This window comes from Myotis yumanensis, unplaced genomic scaffold (genome assembly GCF_028538775.1).
Source record: "Myotis yumanensis isolate MYYU_CA2020_CCGP unplaced genomic scaffold, mMyoYum1.0.hap1 SCAF_8, whole genome shotgun sequence".
NCBI classification, from domain to species: domain Eukaryota; kingdom Metazoa; phylum Chordata; class Mammalia; order Chiroptera; family Vespertilionidae; genus Myotis; species Myotis yumanensis.
This window is the reverse complement of record NW_027223759.1, coordinates 56216527-56232084: the sequence shown is the minus strand read 5'-3', so window position 1 is coordinate 56232084 and position 15558 is coordinate 56216527. Positions and strand designations below refer to the sequence as shown.

At 41.0% G+C, this 15558-nt stretch overlaps 1 protein-coding gene across 4 annotated transcripts in view; it reads right to left on the bottom strand.

Moving 5' to 3' along the window:
* The window catches only part of CCDC148 (coiled-coil domain containing 148), a 220351-nt gene that overhangs the window by 30743 nt on the left and 174050 nt on the right, over positions 1 to 15558 (bottom strand). The window lies entirely within an intron of this gene.

Here is a 15558-nt window from a genome sequence, read left to right as displayed (position 1 = left end):
AAGGATGAGCAGTCTAATGAAGATCAGTTGAGCATAAGTAAGCCAGCTCTAGAGTTGTATGTAGGCTTTATGGGGAGAATGGAAGAACAGCATGGAAGTGAGGCGTGAATTTTTTTTTAAATGTGTCTGTCTCACATTGATATTTCTCTTTGTCTCTCCCCCTCCCTTCCACTCTCTCTAAGAATCAATGGAAAAATATCCTCGGGTGAGGATTCAAAAACAAGAAGAAGAGGTGGTACATATATGCAATAGAATATTCTCAACTATAAAAAAGAGTAAAATATTGCCATTTGTGACAACATGGAAGAACTTAGAGGGTGTTGTGCTAAGTGGATAACTCAGATAAAAAAGAAAAATACTGCAAATTTTCACTTATATGTGAAATCTAAAAAACAAAATAAGCAAACAAAACATAAATAAGCTCATAGATACAGAGAGCACACTGATAGTTGCCAGATGGGAGAAGGGTTGTGGAGCTGGACAAAAAAGGTGAAGGAATTATGATGTGCAAATTTTCAGTTATAAAAATAGTCACGGGGTGTAAATAGGGAATATAATCAATAATATTGTAATAACTATGTATGATATCATATGGGTACTAGACTTATCAGGAAATCACTTAAGTTATAAACATGTCTAATCACTATGTTGTACACCTAAAACTTACTATTGTGTGCCAACTGTAATTTTAAAAATTAATTTATAAATATAAAAAAGAAATATCATGTGCACAAGACAGAGGAGGGGAGGTAGGGTTTAGTAGCTCCATGTATGAAAAAGATGGTTGTTATCTAGGTTCACACATTCAAACTGGTTCTTATGTCTCATTAGTTTATATAAGTCTGAATAGTCTCATCACTTTTTTTCCTCATGACACTAACTTTTTTGAAGCATTTAAGAATCTGTATTGTAGAAGGTTCCTCATTTTGGATTTGCCCAATTATATTCTCTTGTTATCTATTTTCTTTGGTTCCTCTTTCACCTGAATTTTCTGTAAATAGTTAATTACATTTCAAATGGGGGTTGACAAACTACGACCAGCAGGCCAAATTGAATCCACCACTTATACTTGTAAATAAAGCTTTATTCGAACAGGCACAGCCATTTGTTTACATGTTGTCTATGGATGCTTTCCTGATATAAGGGCTGAGTTGAGTAGTTGTGACAGAGACCATATGGCTCACAAAATCTAAAACAATTACAATCTGTCTCTTTCCAAAAAGAAATTCTCAATTTCTAGGAAATTGGTTAGATTGAGTAAAATGATTTTGGCACAGAGGTGATGTATTTTATATTGCATCACCTGTTGGGACACAATGTCAGGCAGCCCCACTATTAGTGATGCTAAATGAATATACTTGGTTCAGGTGGCAATAGCCAGACCTCTGAATTGTAAAGGTACATGTTTTGATCGTTTGTTTGTTTGTTTCATTTAGTAAGTAATTCATAGAGTAATATTTTGGCTCGGTGTAAATATCCCATTCCTCAAAAATCTTTCATCTAAAAGTTTTACCATCCATTGATGATCTTTGTCTGAATTATTACATGAGGAATTGAAAAATGTGGTTTTCTAAAACTATCATTTCTTCAACCTTTATAAGCTGACACAATACAATAGCCTAAGGCCACCTTGCAAATTTCCTACTCCAGACCTGGAATCAACATTTTTTTTTTTTTTTTTTTCACAATTAGCCCTGATTCCTTTGGATGAAAAGATGTTTAAAATCCATATTAGGAATGTTCATTGCTTCTGAAGTGTCATTGCTTGTAGGCCCTTTCAGTGGCCCTTTCCAGTGGGAGAAAAAAATATTTGAAAAAAGAAAAAAATCACAAGTTTTATTGATCTTTTCATTTTACAATATTATATTTTTTAAAAATTTATTTAATACTAGAGGCCTGATGTACGAAAATTTGTGCACTCGGGGGGGGGGGGGGGGGTCCCTCAGCCCAGCCTATGCCCTCTCGAAGTTCGGAACCCCTTGGGGGATATCCACCTGCTGGCTTAGGCCCGCTCCCTGGGGGATCGGGCCTAAGCTGGCAGTCAGACATCCCTATGGCAGCATGGGAGCCCTCAGGGAATGTCCGACTGACTGCTTCCCATGGGGAGTGGGCCTAAGCCACAGTCGGACATCCTTAGCACTGCCAAGGAAGCGGGAGAGGCTCCTGCCACCGCCGCTGCGCTCGCAGCCATCAGCCTGGCTTGTGACTGAGCAGAGCTTCCCCTGTGGGAGCACACTGACCACCAAGGGGCAGCTCCTGCATTGAGCTTCTGCCCCCTGGTGGTCAGTGTGTGTCATAGCAACTGGTCGTTCTCGGTCGTTCTGCCATTAGGATCAATTTGCCTATTACCCTTTTATTATATAGGGTTGGTATCTTTTCTTGTACACTGAGTCCTAGTTCTGTTAATAATGAAATGTTTATTTGTACACTTTATCTTATCACAAAGGTAAAACATTTCAAGGTCATGATATCAATGTTACCACTAATAAAAAGCCTACTGAATAAAGTTTTGGATTTCTATCCAGTGCTTTTCCCCTTAGAATATATCCAAATGAGGATGTACAAAGTACTGTTTCCAAAGGTTACAAAATAATTTTTTTTCTTTATGTGGCAACATTATCTTAGTTGGAGAGGCAATAAAAACAATTAGGAAAATTTGAATATGAACTGAATGCTAGATAATACTATGAAATTATTGTTCATCTCATTGTGTTTGTATATATGTATGTATCTGTGTGTGGGAGAGAGACAGAGACAGAGACAAAAAGAGAGAGAGAAACAGAGCAAGAATACAAACAATAAAGCAAATAGGGCAAAATACTAAAACTTAGTATATCTGGTAGATATTCTTTGTACCACTCTTGGAACTCTTCTTTAGACTTGAAATTTTATCAAAGTTTAAAATTAAATAAAGAGGTGAAGAAAAAAAGAGAAAGATGATCATTATTTCACTATGGATTTAAAAAGTGATCCATGTACACAAGCACAACTGCTTTGCCACTTTGGGCAACCTTACTTAGAATGTATGTCTTGGAGAAGTTTTTATTTTGTTCTGCTTCAGCGGAAGCATCAGACCATAGCTAGAGCTCTAAGTACGTTACTGTGAAAGGGAATGGTCAAAAAGAAATGCAATCAGGGAAGAGAATGGTGCATTAGGTTGGACAGAATGTCAAGTTTTCCTGGCTTTCCTTCATTCCAGGTCAGTGTATCTAGTGGCTAGCTAAGGATAGAACCCCAGCATGTAAGAATATTTTGTTTTGGCAATAGCTAAGATCTAGAAACAGTCAAGTGCCCATCAGTAGGTGAGTGGATAATAAAGCTGTGGTGCATACACACAATGGAATACTTTGTGGCTATATAAAAAGAAGGAGCTCTTACCCTTTGCAAGAACTTGGATGGACCTGGAGACTATTATGGTAAGCAAAAAAAGCCAGTTTGAGATAGACAAATATCACATGATCTCACTTAAATGGGAAATCTAATGAACAAAATAAACTGATGAACAAAATAGGTCCAGAGGCATGGATATGTAGAAAAGAATGACAGACCTCAGAGGAGAGGGGGGTGGAGAGGACAGGAAGAGATGAACCAAAGAACATATATGCATGTATGCATAGCCCATGGACACAGACAATAGTATAGGGAAGGCCTGGTGTGGGGTAGGGGCAGGGTAATGGGAGTGGTAAAGGGAGGGGGAATGGGGTACATCTAATACTATCAACAATTAAAAAAAGAATTTTATTTTTTACACAACAGCATTAATACCCCTTCCTTCTACCATCCCACTAGACCTAGGGTCAGCAAACTTTTTTTGTAAAGGGCCAGATAACAAATATTTCAGACCTGTGGGCCATAAAGGTACTGTGTGTGTCATGTGGCACACAAAAGCAGCCATAGACAAATGAATGGACATAGTTATGGTTCAATAAAACTTTGCTTATGAAAATAGACATTTTAATTTCATATAGTTTTGCATAACATAATTTCTTCTTTTTTTCAACCATTTAAATATGTAAAAAAAACATTCTTAGCTTGCAGGTAATACAAAAAAAAAAAATGGGCAGGAGGGGTTGATATGGCTCAACCCAGAAAACAAAAGGGGTGCACCATTGTTGGCTGCCTTTTGGCTGCCTCGCTTGGCTTCGATGAAGGAAAGGGGCTCCTTTGGACACTGTAACAGGTCTAAGCAGCCCTGTGCTCCTAAGCCATTGAGCAGACAGTAGCAGATCTCCAAGATTAGAGTCCAGGAGCTGCTCTAAATAGAAAGGCTCATTCCAAGTTTGTAATCAGTGTAATTGGGAGGAGCCATAATGTAGGTAATAATAACTATCAACCCAAGATCCACCTGGACTAGAGAGAGGCATGTCATTCTCTCCTTCTGCATAGGATGCCACCTCACTCCCTGTGCACTCTGGACCTTTACCTAGACAGGTCAATCTCATGTTAATACCCCTGTGCAATCAAATCAATTTGCCTTAAGATATAAATTTGTCTTATTTAAATAAATGTATATTAGATACTGATATAAATAAGTTCCTACATTATAACCTTTATTTACAATAATTTATATCCTTTGATAATATTATTTCCATAGTGACCCTAAACCATGATATATGGTGAATCATGATGAGGGTTTTCCCTTAAACCCTTCTCCACTGTAAATGACAAATGAGCTGAAAACATATTCTTCCAAAAAGAGCTTATAAAAGAAAGGATTTATAGTAATGGAGATATGTATGGGACAAGAAAAATACATAACAATTCTCAATATTTAAGTGGTTGTCAAGGGAAAGAAGGTTCAGACTTGTTCCACATGGTCTCAACAATAGCAGGAGGATTGATGTGTGAAAGTAAGTGGGACAGAGCTGGGCTTGCTACCAAAAAGTAAATAAAGAAAAAGAGGGAAAGCAAAAAAATCCAATAGCTGCCTGAAGATGAAACGGACTGCTCTGGAAGACAGCAAGTTTAGCATCGAGAGATACATACACAGCTAGGATGTATTACCTCTAGTGGAGAGGCAGTAGAAGAGATTTAAAAATTAAAATCGTTGAACTAGATAACTTTTAAGATTTATGACCTTTCACGATTAGGCTTGAAAGTTTTAGAATGGCATTATTTTTTTTGTTGTTGTTAAAAACACAAAGGCAAACACAGATAACTAAAAGAGTGAGGTAATTCCTTATTCTTCTACTTTAACCACAACAAAGACAAGTGTGGTTCAATCACCGAAACCTAATCAAGGCCCTACCATTTGCCTAGTAGTGGTGTACTCTAGTTATATTCATTCCTCCACGTAATAATTATTTGTTGAGATTGAGTTACCAGCTATGTACCAAATATGAGGGTGCTGTGGTAAAGATAGATACAGATTTTACTCCCATAAAACTTACAATTTCCTGGAAAAGATAAAAATGTAACAAGTAATTTCAATTCTGAAAAAATGAGCGTTGATATTGTGCAGACATAGGGGACTATGATGGTCTTTAAACATGATTACAAGACTTTTGGTACTCCTACTATTAGAAGTGTGGGTCTAAATTCCCTTCACCTGAATCTGGATGGGCTTATAACTACTTTGACCAACAGATAAAACAGAAGTAACACTATGTGACTTCCAAGGGACATAAAGGGTCATTAGGCTTCTGCCTTGTATGATGGGGCCCTGAGCTACCCTGCAGGAAGTCCTGCTCCTCTGAGCCCACCTCGTGCTTTGCAGAAGTCAAGTCAAGCTTCATATATAAGACCATGCAGAGCTCCAGTAGACAGTCTCCAGCTACCTCTAGATTTCTATCCATCCCAGCCCAAATGAAAGAAGTCACAGGTTATTTCAGCCTTTCACTCTCAGCCATTTGTGTCTTTCTGGCTGCTACTCCAGACACCATGAAGCATAGACAAGCCATCCTGTCTGTGCCCTGACCAAATTCATAACCCAGTGAATCCATAAGCACAATAATAACATGCTGTCTTATGCTAATAAGTTATGAGTGGTTTGTAATGTAGCAACAAGCCCCATGTAAACATATATCAAGAAGAACCAACCTTGTCTATGGGCCAGAGATGCTTCCTCTGAGGAAGTTACATTTGAGCAGAGACATGAAGAAAGGGTAGGAGTTAGCCACAGGAGGGTTCTGGGTAGAAGAATCAGTTGGTCTGAAGAGCCAGTGGAGGCAAGAGAAATCCTGAGGCCCTTTAGGAGCTGGTAGAGGTAGGAATGGAATGGGTAGAAGTCAGGTGGGAGATAAAACATGAAGCAGATAAAAGATGGCTCATCTCATAGGCAAGATTAAGGCATCTGAACTTAATCTTGGATTTTCAGTATCAGAATAACGTGATTCGATGTGTTTGCATTGCAGGCAAAGCTGAAGTAGAGAGAAGCTGTAGGAAGTAGAAAATAGTGGGATGATCAGGATAGCAAAGACGATCAGTATTTAAAAGGTAAATTCAAGGGACTTTCTGAGCCCTTGCCATGGGAATGGAGAGTGAAAAAGGAAGGAGTCACCTGAGTGGTGATGTCATTTGCTAAGCAGGCAACACTAACAGAGGCACAGACAAGAGTGGGTGATAAATAACTCCATCTGAGACATGCAGAATCTGAAGTGCCAGGACACAGCTGGCTGATCATTCTCGGTAAAGAGGAGAGAATGGAGAGAAACAAATATTACTGAGCGTGCATTTTAATCCAGGTACTTTACAGATGTTCTTTCCCTTAATTCTGAGAACAACCATGTAGGAGTCTTCAGAAAGATAAGTAACTTGCCTAACATCAAAGAAACAGGATGTGGCAGGATAGGGATTTTAATACAGACCCTCCATGTTCAAAATGACAGACACATGGTACTTTTTTCCAGTAAAAATAACGCAATGTGAGGTGATACTCTTTGGGTTTTGAAGGCAGCAAAATCAGCTTTTGGGAATGCCTCTCTGGTCAGTTGAATGGGTGACCTGAAACGCTAGCCGTTTTGAAGGGAAGCCAGAGCAAGAGCAAGCTGCCCAGCTGGTCCAAGCCACAGGGAGACAGCAATGCCACTTGGCCCGTGATGCAGTGGATTCACTGATACACTGTGAGTTCTGGATGACCAGAGGTTCCACAGCGCCCGCCATAAGACGTGATAGGTTCTTGTGTGGTAGGGACCCTCAGAGTTCAGCAGCACACTCATGCCTTCTCTGCGAGTTACGAATTTTCTTTTAACAAATAGCTCTTGGCTTGTTGTTGGGCCCTGGTAAGTATAATGGGAGCTATCATTTGTCAAGCAGATACAATGTGATAAGCATTACAGTGAGTGCCTCCCTGTTCAAACTTATCTCTCAGAACAACTAGATGAGGTGTCACCTGGACTTTTGCCTTTAAGACACCAGGTCACAGTGAGACTCTGGGTACTCAAAACAAGCTGGGTGCTGTCTGAGACACCTGGCTCTAAGGCTGGGAGTGACTAACAGCACAGACTAACAGCATGAAAGTGGGCTGGACTTGAGCATGAACTGAAGACACGGGTAATTCGCATGAACAGGTGGCTCACGCTCCTTCCACACTGACATTCCTCCCTGAACCCACCCCTGTGGCCCCTGGGGCATTCTCAATGACCAGCTGAGTGAGGAATAATAAAAAAATGAGCCAGTTTTACAGCTGGGTCTACACATACTGGCCCCAGACAAGAGCACTGCTATGGCAGACAGCGCTGCTCTAAGGTGTCCTTGAAAGGTGGCAATGAAGGAAAATTTTCCGTGTGGGTATGATTTCAAGAGGAATATCTGTGTTCACTTTACCTGAGGTAGAGGATTAGTAACTGGTACATGTTAGCTATTCAATAAATATTTTCGAGTAAACGAATAAATGCTGGATTAATAATATTTTGTGGGCACTAGTTAATGGTTTGGACAACTGTTTGGGGGCCCTGAGGGGATATGATTGGAGGGGTTGTGACAGGAAGACTCAGAGAGAGGATGTGGTGGACCTGTTGGGATTGGTCAGAGTGCAGGAACACTGTCTGGAGGTGATCTGAAAGACTGAGGTGGAAGAGATAATCTTTCGTGTGTGTATGAGTCTTCTTCCCCAGCAGCCTGGCACTTGCTCAATGGGGTCATGATAAAATGCTCCCAGCAGTAGGCACAGAAGCTATGCATTGCTCACCATCCCTCTGAGCTCTTGACAGGGTATAATCCTCTGGAGAAATTAGCCTAATGTTAGCTGGTTACAACATTATATCTCACCGTTTTATAATGGGAAAGGCAGAAAAAGAATTTGGATTTTCTTTCCCTATTCACCAGGCTTGCATCACCTGTGCACTGAGAGTGTTCAACTGGACAGCGCTTCTTCCTTAGGGGGAAGAAGCAGGGCAAGGAGCTGACACCCAGGGACTCACTACATCACCCATTTGCTGCTGTCCTTATAAAGCGGAGGGATGGCCCATTGAAGACTTAGGTGCTTATGAGCCTGGAGATAGTGCTTTGTAAAGTTGGATGCTATTTTATAGGGAGTGGTTCTGTTCTGAAGTAGTGACCCATATATGATTCTGTTTCTCAACAGTGACAGAAGACGTACACACTAGTAGATGGATAAGCACAAGTGAGAAGGGTGCTTTCCATAATTAACCATTTGTAAAATTTGTTTCCCATCCCTGAGATTCTAGGCTCTGCTGGTTTTAACTTCTAATACTTTCACCAGCAGGATAAGTATGGTTACATTGAATTAGGAGCTGATGAAGTACTTGCCTTTTGGGGTTTATCAAACTAAGCAAATAGATAGAAAAGAAGTTACAGTGCTGGCTGGAACAATGGCCCATCAAAAGGAAACAGGACTGCTGTGATTTAACAGAGGCAGGGAGAAGTAGACAGAATCCAAAGAACTCCCAGGATACCTTCTGCTATGGCATGCCCAGTGGGAAAAGGCACCCTGTGTAAGCCACTCCTTCAGAAACTAAGATAGAAGTTAACCTATTGAGTAAGAACCTCACTCAGCCAAGATGCTGGCTGAAAGCAAAGGGCATATGCAATGCATAGTAGAGAGAGGAAATTAAAAATTTGTATTGTGATCCTAACCTTTTATCAAAGGAGAGGGAAGATGTCCATCCTTCTTGATGTGACACACACACACACTCACACACACACACACACACACACACACACACAATTTTCTGCCAACTTTCTTCCCCGTTCTTTTCCTTACTAGTTTACATGAGGCGTGTTTATTGGTGGTAAACTTTAAAATATTGCCCATAGGTCATGAAATATTGAAATGGATTATGACAGGACTAGAGGATAATAGGGGAAAAGTCAAGCAGAGATCTTGAATTAAGAGCTAGATGCTGTAACAAATGAGACCTTGAGTTGATTCCCTTTAGAAATGGGGTGAGATGTTTTGAGTTATAAAAGGTAAAATTATACAGGGCTAAGTGAAGTAAACTTTTAGGTAGTTTTGGCATAGAAAGAAGGGTATTTGTTAATTTTGCCAAGCAGTTGTGAACTGCAGGAGGCACTCTTTCCCCACTCCCACCCCCGCCCGCCAGCTCTGAGCTCCCATCTCTTCTGAAGAAGTCACACTGTCAGTTGATGACAGATACTTGTTTTCCTAGCCCCCTTTGCAGCTAACACAGGAGCATTTGACCTGAGTTCAGCCCAGCAGATCCTTCACTTGGAAGCCAGTGATGCAAAGAAGCAGGGCCTGCGAAGATAAGGCCATGGGCAGTGGCCACCCAGCAGGAATATGATCAAAGGCAGTGCTGGCAACAGTGATGTCCAGAGTCCCAGGATAGCAGAGGAGGAGACGATCCGGGTCAGTGGTTGGACTCGCTGGGATGATTCTGAGGAGGAAATCGGGGTAGTCTTGACTCTTCCTTATCTGCCCAGCCATTTTCAAAGCTTGGTTCCACAGATGATTCGGTGAGCTACCCAGATATCTTTCAGTAAAATATGTTTACTATAAAATTCAACTAAAAATGATTTCTCTTGTTTGCAAACCAGAACGCTTAGTTACTACAAGGAGGCTGGACTGGATGCTTTCCAAGATTCCTTCCAGCTTTAAAATTATATGATTCTATAAAACTCATATTAAAATATATAAAATAAGACTGTAAAATATATAAAGTAGGATTGTAAACACGCTTCCTTCACTAACTAAATAAACCATTACCTGATCGCTCTGTGTGTGGGTGTGCTTTGCAATAGTTCCAAACAAAGGATACACATCAATGCTAGAAGCTATATTGTACCCACTACAATGGTGGCGCTTCATAAAGTGGCCATTATATTTCTCCTAACCCATGGCTTCATACTTCCTTCGTGTGACTATGGCTGCTAAGTTCCTGCCTACCTAGCCCTGCAGCTTTATAACATCTTCCTAGAGTTTGTCTGAAAGGTCAATATTTCATTACCTGAAAGTGCTCAGTAAAACTCCCTACGTAAGGGGTTCGTGGCAAAGACATCAATACACACACAGTGGTTGCCGCCATTTCATTCACAAATACTGTGTGTGGTACTGGAGAGCACAGCACCCCTTTGCAGCTGAAGAGGAACAGCAAATCGTTTACTGCTACGGAGCGGTGTACATGTTGACGTGGAGAAAGAGAATGCAGTTTCAAACACCCCAATGCCCCCCCCCCCCCCAAAAAACCTTCTATATGGCTGCAGCACTAATTATGGGCCAAGATAAAAGTCTGCGTTTCTGAGGAAGAAAATATGAGATAATTGGTTCTTGAAAAGACCAGAGCATCTAGCTGTTCCAATTATAATTACAGCATCTGTGGTCACTTCAGTGACACATGCATGTAAAAGAAAAATAGTGGTAGGCACTAAAATGATTCAATCATGCTCGTTTTGCATAAAAATGTTTTATAAAGGGTTTCTGAATATTGCCTGCTCCTACCAACGCACACATTATGACATTCCATTTTATGTCGATTCGTGCACTGGTGGGGTCCCTTGGCATGGCCTGCAGGGATCAGGCCGAAACCAGCAGTCCAACCCCACCTGCCACTCCTGCCTGCCGCTCCTGCTCATCCCAGCCCCCACTGCGCCTGCAGCCGCCCCTTGGTAGGCTCGTTGCCACTCTGCTGCAGCTCCAGGCCGCGGCGGCCAGCTGTGAGCCCTTCTCTGGCGCCCAATGGTCAGCTGAACGGCGCTCCTGCTGTGGGAGTGCACTGACCACCAGGAAGCAGCTCCTGCATTGAGCATCTGCTCCCTGGTGGTCAATGCATGTCATAGCGATCGGTCGATCAGTCGTTCGGTTGCTTAGGCTTTTACATATACTAGTAAAGATAAGTAACTTCAACAGACAGATCAAGATGGCATATAGAAGAAGTCCAGTAGCATTTTAACGAGCAAAGATTTCTAAAATCGAACATCAAAGTTATAAACAATAAAGTAAAGGAATCCGAACTATCAAACTAATTGGCCCTCTCTGATTGCCTGTGGTTTGGAAAAGACCACAGATCTGAAGCTGGACTTGCATACCTCAGGAGGTAAGCTGTCGTCCAAGACCACGAGAATGACCTCGGCTGAGCTTGTCTGCCCAGCTGCTGCTCCGTCTGCCCACTGGCACACGCTTGCTTGTTCATTTTCACATGAAAATAACTGCACATTGTTTGTCCATACATTTCTTAGCTTCCCTCTGTCAATCATGCTTGTCAGCTCCGATCCATTCAAGGACCACTACAATTATGTCCAAATAATCTGTGTATTCATGCCTCAACATATGAAAATACACGCACACACACACACCATAGTTAGTTATGTTATACTGATGAGCAGGTTCTAAGTTAGTATTATTTGACAAAATTACCTCTACGGTTGGAAGATGGCATGTTGGCTATCAGTGGGGTCTTTTAAATTAATCTTTTAAATTAATGTTAATTTGTGAAACATTTCTAACTTCATTTAAAAGGCAAAACAGACAGACTCACTGAGAATTATATCTGTTTAATGCCTCCCAGTAATCCCTGGTTGACATCATTTGGCACCTCCACTTGGAATGGAGATTTGGTTGACAGAGATTTAATGAACAAGAGCATTTCCACTGATTTGGGGAAATCTCATGCTGAGAGGCAAAAACATGACAAATGTTTGCAAAGTCTCTGTTGACTTCACTTTACTCAGCGTACTCTAAAAATCCCAAAGATTAAACTATGAACCCACTTTAAATGCCCTTAATGACTCCCAATAAAACATGCTGAATTTTGCATATTGTTAAGAAAATACATGGGAAATAGAGAGAAACATCTGGTTTTACCACTTAGAAAATGCAATAACTGTCCATTCACGCTGTTGGCAAGCACCCAGAAGCACACACTGGATTAACAAAGCCAATTTAGTGCTAGGAAGGCAGCTGGTTCCAGTGTCTTCCTTCCCAATGGTCACCGCCATCTTAAACTTCAAATGCTGATTGTCTTACAACATAGGAAAACAATAACCGAACTAGTGTTTGTTACTATAGAAAGCAATGCTTTCTCCATTAAATGTGCACTGTGTACACACACACACACACACACACACACACACACACACACACACCTGCTTGGAGAGAGACACCCAAGGTTTGTCCTTACAGAGGATTTCTAGAATTTTTCCAATGAATGGAAAGTTTCACTCACATGACTTACCTGAACTATTTCAGTGAGGGTATAGCATTGAGAAAAGAGAAATGAGGGGCACTTCTACAAAAAGTGCGATCTTCCCAAGAATTGAATAGGTGATTAGGGGCCCATACTTCAGAAAACATGCAAAGAACCCTAAGGCACTAGTTCTCAAACTTCGCTGCACTTCAGAATTCCCTGATGATTTTCAAAAATTGTTGCAGAAACACCATTGCCAGAGATTCTGATTAACTTGGAGGGGTCCCTGGCCTGAGCATCCGGACTTTAGACAGCTCCCCAGGTGACTCTATTGAATGGAACCACCGCTCTTGTATTACATTAACATTGACCAATAAAGTTCTTCACAACCCATACCTTCCTTCTGTTGGTTATGCCCAACTTCATTCAGTTTTTTCTGGTTATGAAATGATATCCAGAGGAATTTCCAGGCCAAGTAAATTTGCCTTTAGAAATCTTTAAAAATATTAGCTAGAGTATATAGTGAAAAAAAATTAAATGCATTAAAATTATTACAAAGGAGGTAAATGGGAGAGGCAGACTATTAACTTATAAGGAACAGCAATGAATAAAACTGAAATGCCACAATCATATCTACCCCTGTAAAAACACACACTGTACAGAGAAAGGAGTGTACATGTCAGCTGCAAGAGAGCTGAACTTCAGAACGTTACGGATTGAACATTCTAACAAGCATTTATAAAATGTCATAACAACAAGAGGAGAGAGGCCTCGGTGCAAGGAAGGGTGATCTTATTTCTGTTGGTTTACTCTGCAACTTTCAGTGGTAATGGGATGCAACGATGCTAAGAAAAGATACAAAAATGAGGTCTGACCATTACATGTCCTTGTTTTCTACTCCTCCCTATGTGTATCTAACATAAGGAATGCTCAGTAAAGAAAATATACATACGGAGTGGGGCAGAGGTAGGTTTACAGTTGATTGCATGGAAAACAATACAAAAATAATAATACAAGAATAAATTCTGTGTTTTGCGTGCTCACAACTGTGCTCACAACCTACTTTTGCTCCACTCTGTATATATATTTAAAATTAACCTCAAACAAAAGAAACATAAATATCACAGAACCATCGCAGCTTACAGGGATGCACACTGCAGTGACCAGGGCTGTGACACTGGCTGTGACACTGGCCCCGAGCAGGCACCAGTGGGAAGATGGTGGGGAACTAGCACATTCACAGCCCTGCTGGAAGGAAAGAAAGAACCGCTGTCTGAGACAGAAGAGAGTTCAGCTTCCAGCTGTGGGTGGGGAAGGAGGCTGTGGAGACAGCCCTTAAGAGTTCAAATGATAGGCGGTGGGGTGGCTAGAAAAGGACCTGGAATGTAAAATTAGAGAAATTAGACAACACAAGCTATAAACATTATGGTAAAATAATGAAGAGGAGCATATGTTCTCATATCTATTTTGAAAATGATTTCTGTTACCTGAAAAAGTTATCTTCTCTTTAATACCCTTATATTTGGAGTAGTATATTCACTTTTATACATTGCACATTATTTTCCACTTTGCCTACCAGTTTCAAGCCCACATTCAAACAACCAACGAAAATGGAAAAGTATGTTTTTCTTATTATTTTCAAAACGACTATGGGTTTTTCTTACTATCACATATGTCTTCTCATTGTGGAAAATACAAAAATATACAAAAGAAAATCAAAACTATCCCTCATCTCATTACCTGGAGACAAAAACGATTATCATAGGGCTATGTTTCTTTCCAGACTTTTTCTTGACATGGATATCACAGGAAGAACATTTTGAAAATATTAACTTCATCTATTTTATTTCTCCTGGAAATCGTGTTTCCCTTTGGCCACCACTGGAATGGAAAAGAGAAGTAGGCCAAGTTCTCAGACACCTGCTCCATCACTTTCTACACCGTCGTGGGTCACACTGCGATGTTTGGAGGCTAAGTAGAAATACTGAGATAGCTAAGGGAGCATTCAACGACATGGGGCCGGTCCCCCACTTTCATGGTGTGAAATGCCTCCCAGGAAAATCCTGCATTCCGTGAAACAGAAGCGGGGGGTGTGGGGGGTGGGTGTTTAGTAGAAATTATATGAGAAAACATTTGTTTCTCCCAGCTTGCACAAGGTCTAATTGGAGGCATGCGCTGGGAAAACCAGGGCTGTAAGACCTGTAGGAGGGGACCTCAGGACCAGAGGCAGGGTCAGCAGTAGCACATGTTGTCCCACACCCTAAGACTGAGTGGGTCCAGTTATGTTACCAATAAATTGCATAAGGCCCAACGCCAATCCCAATACAAGAGATGCCATGGACATCCCGGCTAGGGTAGTAAAGACACTGAAAGATGCAAGAAGAGGAAAAGAGCAGGGTTCAACATTTATGTAAAATGTGATATCAAATTCTAGAAGGGAGTCAGAATCTGCAGGAGGAGCAGCCACTCGCCCCCCATCACCACGAGGCTGGGAAGCTTCCCTATAAGCTCCGCTGGCCAAAGCCCTACCCATTAACCACATGAGCTTATTCTGCACTTGAAGTGTGACTACTCCCGACTGAAATGTGCTGAAAGTGTAAAATGTACAGCAGGTTTCAAAACTTCATATAAAAAAAGAACATAAAATATCTCAATAATTTTGTATTGATAGCATACTGAAAGGATGTTTCTAAATATATTGGGTTTGATAAAATTTATTATTAAAGTCAATTTCACCTTTTACTTTTTACATCTTTAAATGCGGCTACTAGAAAATTTAAAATTACATAAGTGATTCGCATAATATTTCTATTGGATAGTACTGCCTTGTACCCTGGGAGGCAAAGGGATGAGGTGAAATAGCGCAGAGTGGTGAAGACCCTCAGAGGTGTCAGAACCTGCAGGCTGACCAGCTGCCCTCCCCCCGACCCCTTCCACTGGAGGAGGTGGCCTGACCTCCAGGAGAGAGTTTGTGCTTTACCCCCAAAGAGATAGAGATGACCCAAAATGGAAGAGC